Here is a 9,463-nt window from a genome sequence, read left to right as displayed (position 1 = left end):
CTCGTAAAGCGGCCCGTTGCTAAGGTCGTGCTTCTTCCGTTGGAAGCGTCCGCCTACCCACAGTAATTAAAATTTCTTCCGCTCCAATGTTCCTGTTCCAATGCTGTCTCGTAGCTCTGCCCGTAGTTCCAAGTCGTAATTCACACCAATTTGGATAACGTTGTTTTGTTCCTTCATCATATTTCCGCCAGTCATCACGATGTCGGCACGCCCACGCAGCGCCCAGTCACTGGAGAGCAGATGTACTCGAGGTATACAATCCTACCGATGCCGAGTCTGCTGTGGGATCCATCTTATTGCCGAGATCCACGTCCTAGTGCCGAGAAGCGGCTCCGGGCGGTTCTCGTGAACCGGTACTGCTCCAGCTGCCTGGCCTACGAGCATTCCTCCGCCACTAGCCGGCAGTCGTCCGGCGCTCCACGGCTTTCGTCCGCCACTAATCGGGTGCCGTCCACCGCTCGTCCGCCCGCGTCATCCGCGCCTAGGCAATTTTCCGCCTTTCGTCGAGGGCCCCCGCAGGTCGCGGCCGCTGCGACCACCCTATCGTCGCTGCTGTAACGGAACAGCGTCAAAGTGCTGCCGACTGCGCTAGTGCGCATTGACACCGGGACCCGGATCTTCGACACGGGGGCCTTCATCGACCCGTGTACTCCCTCGAGCTGCATTGAAGCATCGCTAGCGGCGTGTTTTCGTCTGCCCACTACCAGCGTGGGGGACGAACAAGTTTGTTCGGCCACCGTGGGATCCAAAACCAATGATAGTGTTCGGCTGTTCAAGATCGAGCCCCACGTGCGCGTTCGTACGCCGTCCCAAGAGCTGAGCGAGGCGGTGCGTGCCAACTTCCGAGGCGTGACATTGGCGGATGAGCGGTTTTATCTGCCAACGACGATCTCCGTTGTCCTAGCCGCGGATATGTACATGATATTTCCTGGGCCGCGTATCATGCATCCGGGCTTACTAAAGATCCAAGACGGGCTGCCAGTGCCCCAGAGCACCATTTTTGGATGGGTCGTGTCCGGAGCCTGTCACCAGCCGTAACGACGAGGGATCTGTTGTGACCCGAGTGATTGCAAGGGGGGGCGGGATGTTTAGGTGAATGGCCATTGTGCCGCAAAGCTGAGCTTAAAAGCGCATCCGCGCTCGGCCCACTATGCACTCTCATCGGCCGTTGTCGATCGTCCGTTTATTTTTCTAAGTTAAGTTTTTAGTCCCATGTATGCAGCGAATAAAGCTGAATGCGCCTTGAATCTAACCTCACGACGCCCCCGACTTCTTTCTGTTTCGAGCCACTGGGATCTTTTTGCGGCAGCATCGCCCCCCTACAACATGGTCGGAGATGTCTCCTTCACTGCGTTTACACTTTAGGACAAAATTATAATACCCTTTGCAAGGGTATAATAATAATTTACACAAAACAAGGTTATGGTCGAGTTTCCTGACTATATTGTATCTGCTACTTACCTCTTTCAACTCAACATTGACTAACTTTTAAATTTAAAAAATCAAAAGTATGGAATCTCAACAAAAACAACATGTTTAGTCTTGTGCGAAAGCGGTAATTCCGAATTTCCGAAACGGAAATTATATATTTAAATAAAATTATTTATGTTATTAAATACTAAATACCATTTCCGATTGTTTAGTTATATTACAGCTATAGGATCTAGATCCTTATGAAATTGGTATGTCGTATTATTATACCCTTGCAGAGGGTATTATAATTTTGGTCAAAAGTGTGCAACGCAGTGAAGGAGCCTACCTATAAAGTATATATATTCTTGATCAGGATCACTTCCTGAGTTGATATGAGCATGTCCGTCTGTCCGTCTGTCCGTCTGTCCGTCTGTCTGTCCGTCTGTCTGTCCGTCTGTCTGTCCGTCTGTCTGTTTCTACGCAAACTAGTCTCTCAGTTTTAAAGCTATCGACTTGAAACTTTGCACACACCCTTCTTTCCATTGCACGCAGTATATAAGTCGGAACGACCGGGACCGACTATATCCTATAGCTGCCATATAACTGATTGATCGGAAATGGTATAACTTTGGTGTTTTTAGAGTTAGAGAGATCAAATTTTACATGAGCGCTATTTTTGCGCAAAATTATTCGACATGCCAAATTTCGTAAGGATCGGCCGACTATATCCTATAGCTGCCATATAACTGAACGATCGGAAATGACCCAACTTTCGTGTTTTTGAAGATAGAAAGCTGGAACTTAGTACTGATTATATTTTTGGTCAGATCATCCGACCTACCAAATTTTACAACGATCGGCCGACTATATCTTGTAGCTACCATATAACTGAACGATCGGAAATGGTTTTTGGTAGAAATACCAACTTTCGTATTTTTGAAGATAGAAGTTTGGGACTTTTGTTAGATTTTTTATTTAAGTTAATTAGTTTTATTATGATGTAATCATAAGGATCGGCCAACTATATCCGATGTTTGCGAAATATATCCGGTTTTAACTGCAAGGGTATATAAACTTCGGCTCCGCCCGAAGTTAGCTTTCCTTTCTTGTTTTTTTTATATATTTAGCTATTTATAAGCTACCTGTCACTATCTCATTCTTTCGCTCATGGTCTGCTAAGCTCCGGAAAGCTGCAATTGTCTTAAGCTCGTCCCGCCGTCCAGACCACCGCCGTCGTCCCTTGCCGGGGGGAGTTTTGTCGGCTACCGAAAAGGGTCAGTTAAACATTGTAACATTGTACTTGACCATTTTTCAAGATAAATGGAAGATACATTTCTGAAAGCATTTAATTTAATTTAATTATTGAAGCTTTGAAAGAAAATAATATTGGATTAAAATCCGATTAATTGGGTCCGAAGAGTTGGTTTACAAAATGACTCCGAGGATGAATCGCTTACGGCTATCGACCGGCTCGCAAGTTGCGGATAGCGAGCGGCATTTTCTGGAAGGTCTATGAATAAAGCGAAAGGTCTATAGAAGAAAGCTTCTCGAAGGACCCTCCCCCCAAATAAACAGCCCCGGACAGCTGTCGGGTATCCGCGCCGTAATCGGTACCGACGATGCGCCCCCTTTCCCATACCACTCTACCTAACCACTTTCTATCCCAAAAACAATCTCACCCCGGGCCGGAATAAGGTATTACACGTGTCGTGTTACCCGTGTCGACAGTTAGCTTGGCTGGGAGCCCGAGATATACATTTCGCCCAGTGGGATCAGGATTGCTCAGGGCTCAGGATAACTGGTGACACCTTGTTCTAAGACACCTTACCCGGGCATTGCGGATCTCCTCTGGAATGGACCTTTTTTTCTCCGCAGTTCGTGGGACCACCTATGGATATTTTAAGCAACACAAAAACCAAAAATCCAAGCCCTCGGTAAACCCCGGGTCCGACATGAAACCGCTTCCAATTTTGGGGCGGCTGGTGGAAAGCTTCTCAAAATCGCCACCATTGCGTCACCAGTTGCAGCTGAGAAAGGTGATACTCCAGGAACTAGTGACAGCGGCGCCAGGAAATTCACCCACGCGGATTAGAGGACTGCAGGTCGAACCTAAGAAGGTTCGAGCGGGCAGAGACTGCCGAAACATCGAAAGACGAATGGAAAAGCGATCACGAACGCAGCCAAAATGGTCCTTTGCGGAGGTAGCCTAAGCCACTGGGCCAGGGAACCGGCCCTGCACCTATCTGTAAAGACGTGGGGTGGTTCCAAGAGAGCGTCAAGGTTGTGACGATGAGTGGTCAGGGAAGCTGAAATTGGCGGTACAGGAGCTCGGGGAGGTCTACGAGGGCGCCAAGCTCGTTGCGCTAAGCTGGTCTCTTGTAGACCCCGAGCAATGATATGGATTCCAGCATTCTTTAAGGAGCCGACTCAGATGCTCACAATGCTCCAATGTTGAAAACCGCACCTTTCGACGAGGCACTTTCATGGGTCCATGTTTGACCTAATGGAGGGATTAACAAACCAGGCGGTCCTCATTAAAAATAAAAAGTGTCTCGATCTCATAGAAGCCGCTCCCTAGAAAAGCTAAGCTTCGGCTTCAGCTCTATCAAAGAGGTACAGATGAATAATTTTTGAGTAACTTTGTTGTTTACTTTTGTGGTTGTGCAGAATACGAATTCTCTAACTCCAAAAATTGTCCAATTTGGCTGAGCCATTTTAATAGTTTGGCATAAAAACATTTTTTAAAACTATTTTGAACTGGCGCTAGAACACGACTTAAGTTTTAAGGGAGGAAAGATTTTGACACAAAATTTATCTGCGCGGAGTCCAAGTTCCAAATCGGAAATTCTATATGTATCTTCTTAGTTTTATTAAGACTATAATAATCACCGAGATCACCGCTTTCAAAAGTTGAACAAGTTCATATGAAAATTGATATATAATCGGTGTGCAATGGAAAATTCAGAAATGAATAGAAGGACGCTCGCAAAAAAAGAGGAAGAAGTAGTGCCGAGCTATGCTTGGATAAAAATTAATGCTTTTCCAAATATATCACAGCACACGCCAAGCGATACGGTTTTGTTGAATTAAGAGATTTCCCAAAGTTGAAGTAGGTAAACACCGGTAGACAGCAAGATTTAATTACAACAAAGCAGTGCGAACCAAAGAAACACGACCGTTCGGGCAAGAATGGCGAAAAGAAGTGAGGATAAAGCTTATTGCTCTTATCCTATTATCTCTTGTAGTCTCTGAGATTGCCGCGTTCGTACGGACAGACGGACATGGATATATCGACTCCGATGCTTATACTGATCAAGAATATATATACTTAACTGGGTCGGAGATGATTCTTTCTCTGTGTTACATACATTGAGGAATGATACGATAAAGTCAAGCGTTTGGCCCTCTGCTTCGTTTGCCTTAAGCCTGAGCACTTAGCCCGTGGATGCTCGGCCTCCCGCTGCCAAACGTTTAATCGTTGACATCAGCTTGGTTCCCGCTTCCGGCTTAGATCTTGTCAATAAGGCTGGGGTTGCGACCTTTGGCAGATCCCAACTTTCACAGAGAGCGTGTGGATTTGTAGGTTGGAGCCAGCCTGTTTTTTTATCTGCTCTCATTTGGGCAAATTCAACTTGGAGACGGTCTGCCTCTTGTGCAGAAGACGCGTTTTGGGTGAGTAGCTTCTGGAAGTGGTTGCACAGCAAGGAAGCCTGGGCTTTTCGCTCAGGATCGCTTAGGATACTAGGGAAGAGCTCAATTGCGATGCTTACTTCACCATGCACTACGTCCGTCTTGAATCAGGTGCATATTAAGTTCATCTTCCAATTAAGCATAGCATGGAGCTGTTGGGAGAATCCTATGCACAGGCCTTGACTCTGTTCCATTCGCTTGGGCGAAAAAGAGATCGTCATCCAAATTTAAGGACCCAATATGCTTCGTTCATCAAGGAATACTTAGATCTGGGTCACATATCTCTGGTGCCGTAAAAGTTGTGAGATATGTGGCAGTATTTTCTCCCACATCAATGCGTCCTGAAGGGAGACAGCTCCACTACTAAGCTGAGGGTTGTGTTCGACGCTTCGGCTGCTACATCCTCTGGATATTCCCTCTATGTTGTCCTGATCCCATGCTTCTTGCTTCATCTTAAGCTCTTTCATACCTTGCGTCGGCTTAGGTCTCACCTGGTCGCACTAACGGGAGATATTTGTAAGATGTACCGCTGCGTAAGAGTCCCTCCAGATGATAGCTGTCTGCCGTGCATCGTATTTTGAGATTCTATTCACGATGATGTGCAGGTTATCAAAGACGTATGGCACAAACCCAGAGTCTTTGCTATCCGTTCACTCAAAGCACCAACTAAGGATGACTAAGGATGAAGGTGCCGTTGGCTCTAGTGTTTTCCTTTAGGATTTTTTTTATGGACGACCTGATATGTGGTGCTTCAACGAAAACTGAAGCTGTTGAGATAATTGCCAATTTGAAACTGGCCCCTGCTCAAAAGGCTCGATGGGCAGGGGCCAGTTTCAATTAAGGACATTCCAGAGGTTTTTGATGGAGTGCCCGAGGGTGGCCAGGAGTCGTACTTAAGATTCGACGATGGCAGGAACCCTTCTGCTGACCTCCCGCTGTTTTCCTTGAAAGCCCTTTACCCTACCATCAAACCAACCCAGAGATCTATTCTATCTTCTGTGTCTCAGTTAAAAGTCCCGATAAGCTTGAGTTTTCGTTGCGGCCCCAGAGATCAGGTCGTCCATAAAAAAATCCTGACGAACAACACGAAAACTAACGAGATTTACCTTCCTTACTCTCTTCCTTACCCTATGTTTTGGTCAAACTCAGCGAATAAAGTTTCCTCGATTAGTCATTTCCTGCCAATGAAAAGCTGGAAATCCACGGATTCTGTCCGTATGGATATGCGTATGGAGCTTATGTTAATGTCTTGTCCCGGTTCGATTGTCGTTTGTTATGCTCAAAAAGTTGAGTGTCACCCATAAAGACTCAGGATATACCGAAACTCGAGCCATTTGTGGCTGAATAACTATAACTGATGGGTGAAGTTGAGAACTATATCGGAAATTATTATTATTGTCCTCTTGCGTCAATTTCAGAGAATCCCGCTGACCTAGATGTGCTAACTATGGCTCATTTCCTAAATGGTTGAAGGGCCAGCCTTCAAAAGGGGAGGATGTTGGGCCAAGCAGCCCAAGACAAGGATAAAAAGTCTAAAGACGTTAAAGGCGGATGAGCAGCGGCAGGCTTATGGCTTTTTATACCCTTGCAGAGGGTATTATAATTTTGTCCAAAAGTGTGCAACGCAGTGAAGGAGACATCTCCGACCCTATAAAGTATATATATTCTTGATCAGGATCACCTCCTGAGTTGATATGAGCATGTCCGTCTGTCCGTCTGTCCGTCTGTCTGTTTCTACGCAAACTAGTCTCTCAGTTTTAAAGCTATCGACTTGAAACTTTGCACACACCCTTCTTTCCTTTGCACGCAGTATATAAGTCGAAACGGCCCGGATCGGCCGACTATATCATATAGCTGCCATATAACTGATTGATCGGAAATGGTATAACTTTGACGTTTTTAAAGTTAGAGAGTTCAAATTTGACATGAGTGCTATTTTTGGCAAAATAATACGACATGCCAAATTTCGTAAGGATCGGCCGACTATATCCTATAGCTGCCATATAACTGAACGATCGGAAATGACCCAACTTTCGTGTTTTTGAAGATAGAAAGCTGGAACTTGGTACAGATTATATTTTTGGTCAGTTAATCCGACCTACCAAATTTCATTAGGATCGGCCGACTATATCCTATAGCTGCCATATAACTGAACGATCGGAAATGGTATTTGGTAGAAATATCAACTTTCGTATTTTTGAAGATAGAAGTTTGGGACTTTTTTTAGATTTTTTATTGTAATAAATTGGATTATATATTCCTATTCCCATAAGGATCGGCCAACTATATCCGATGTTTGCGATATATATCCGGTTTTAACTGCAAGGGTATATAAACTTCGGCTCCGCCCGAAGTTAGCATTCCTGTCTTGTTTTTTATTTTTTTTCTCCCAGTTTCGAATTGTATAGGTATTTGTAGCGCATTCGCTTTTGGCATTCGCTTTGTAAATCTGCTGCACCTTAGCTCGTTACGTATTTTTGTGTATCTCCCCCGCTTCGCTTTTTGCCTACGTAGCAATAGACAGCTGGATAGCTCGGAGCTTTTTTTGCTAAGATTCACTTACTTGTGAATATTCGGCATTGGTTTGATCGGCTGCAGAGTTTTGATTAAATTTCAACCTCTAATAAATTTTGAAAATTGAACTTCAACGATTCTATTAATTCGGCCGCAATCAAAAACTATTGATTGCGTTACAGAAATTTTAAATGTTTTGATATGAACATTTGACAAGGTAACTAGCTAACCCGACATACGTTGTTTTGGCCTTTTTTTTTTAGAAAATATTCACCGTACCTACGTATTATGATGATAAGATAACCGAGCTACCAATTTCAGTAGGGTCGGCGTTGTTGGCAATAGCATCTTACAAGTGAATATATTTTTCAACACGCAGCTTCTATTGATGATGTCGCAAGTAACTAATTTTTTATCTTCACATACATGTCAACCATAAAAGGTTGCCAATGCTCACAGAATCGTAAAATGATGTCTCGGCCGAGTTTAATCATTAAACAATACGAATTGCGGGCTAACATTCTTATTCCATAATAACTTCTATAATAAGTGAAGATTTTTTTTATACCCTTGCAGAGGGTATTATAATTTTGTCCAAAAGTGTGCAACGCAGTGAAGGAGACATCTCCGACCCTATAAAGTATATATATTCTTGATCAGGATCACCTCCTGAGTTGATATGAGCATGTCCGTCTGTCCGTCTGTCTGTCCGTTTCTACGCGAACTAATCTCTCAGTTTTAAAGCTATCGTCTTGAAACTTTGCACACACCCTTCTTTCCTTTGCACGTAGTATATAAGTCGGAACGGCCCGGATCGACCGACTATATCCTATAGCTGCCATATAACTGATTGATCGCAAATGGTATAACTTTGACGTTTTTAAAGTTACAGAGTTCAAATTTGACATGAGAGCATTTTTTAGCAAAATATTACGACATGCCAACTTTCATAAGGATCGGCCGACTATATCCTATAGCTGTTATATAACTGAGCGATCGGAAATGACCCAACTTTCGTGTTTTTGAAGATAGAAAAGTGGAATTTAGTACAGATTCTATTTTTGGTCAGTTGATCCAACCTACCAAATTTCATTAGGATCGGCCGACTATATCTTTTAGCTGCCATATAACTGAACGATCGGAAATGGTACTTCGTAGATATATCAACTTTCGTATTTTTGAAGATAGAAGTTTGGGACTTTTTTTAGATTTTGTATTGTAACTAATTGGTTTTATTATGATAAAATAAGTTTCACTCTAAGCTTTAAGGAGTAAAGACGTGTGACTAGTGAGCAAACCCCAGACCCAACTCTTATCAGTTAAAAACAATAACTACTACAAAAACAAGTGTACAAGTGCGCAAAACAAATATTGAAAAAAAGCAATAAAAAACAACAAATCCACTGATCAGTTCCAAAAACCCAAGCAGGGCACCTGCCCTACAACAACAACAATGCCTCCCGATATAAAAAGGCTTTTTAAGTCAAGCGACACCGGCCCCAAATTCATCATCATAAAAAGAACAGACAATAAAACATTTGAACACGTATGTCCCTTCCTAATTAAAAAAGTTATTGACTATACATGCAATGGTGTAGTGGAATCATGCAAAAAAACAAGAATTGGCGATCTACTTATCAAGACCAAGAACACACTCCAAGCCATTAAACTCAAAAGGCTGAGCACCTTCCACGAATTTCCCGTATCAGTTAATGAGCATAATACCCTCAACTTCTCCAAGGGAGTAATTTACTCCAATGACCTAAGAAACATTGAAGAAGAAATTATACTGCAAGAACTTAAATCGCAAAACGTTATAGAAATACGGAAAATTAAGAAAATGGAC

At 43.5% G+C, this 9,463-nt stretch overlaps 1 protein-coding gene across 1 annotated transcript in view; it reads right to left on the bottom strand.

Moving 5' to 3' along the window:
* LOC108128205 (EF-hand domain-containing family member C2-like) overlaps nucleotides 1-9,463 on the bottom strand; it is a 249,911-nt gene that overhangs the window by 214,362 nt on the left and 26,086 nt on the right. The gene's annotated exons all lie outside the window — the stretch shown is intronic.

This window comes from Drosophila bipectinata, chromosome XR (assembly GCF_030179905.1).
Source record: "Drosophila bipectinata strain 14024-0381.07 chromosome XR, DbipHiC1v2, whole genome shotgun sequence".
NCBI classification, from domain to species: Eukaryota; Metazoa; Arthropoda; class Insecta; order Diptera; family Drosophilidae; genus Drosophila; species Drosophila bipectinata.
This window is presented reverse-complemented; position numbering and strand designations above follow the sequence as displayed.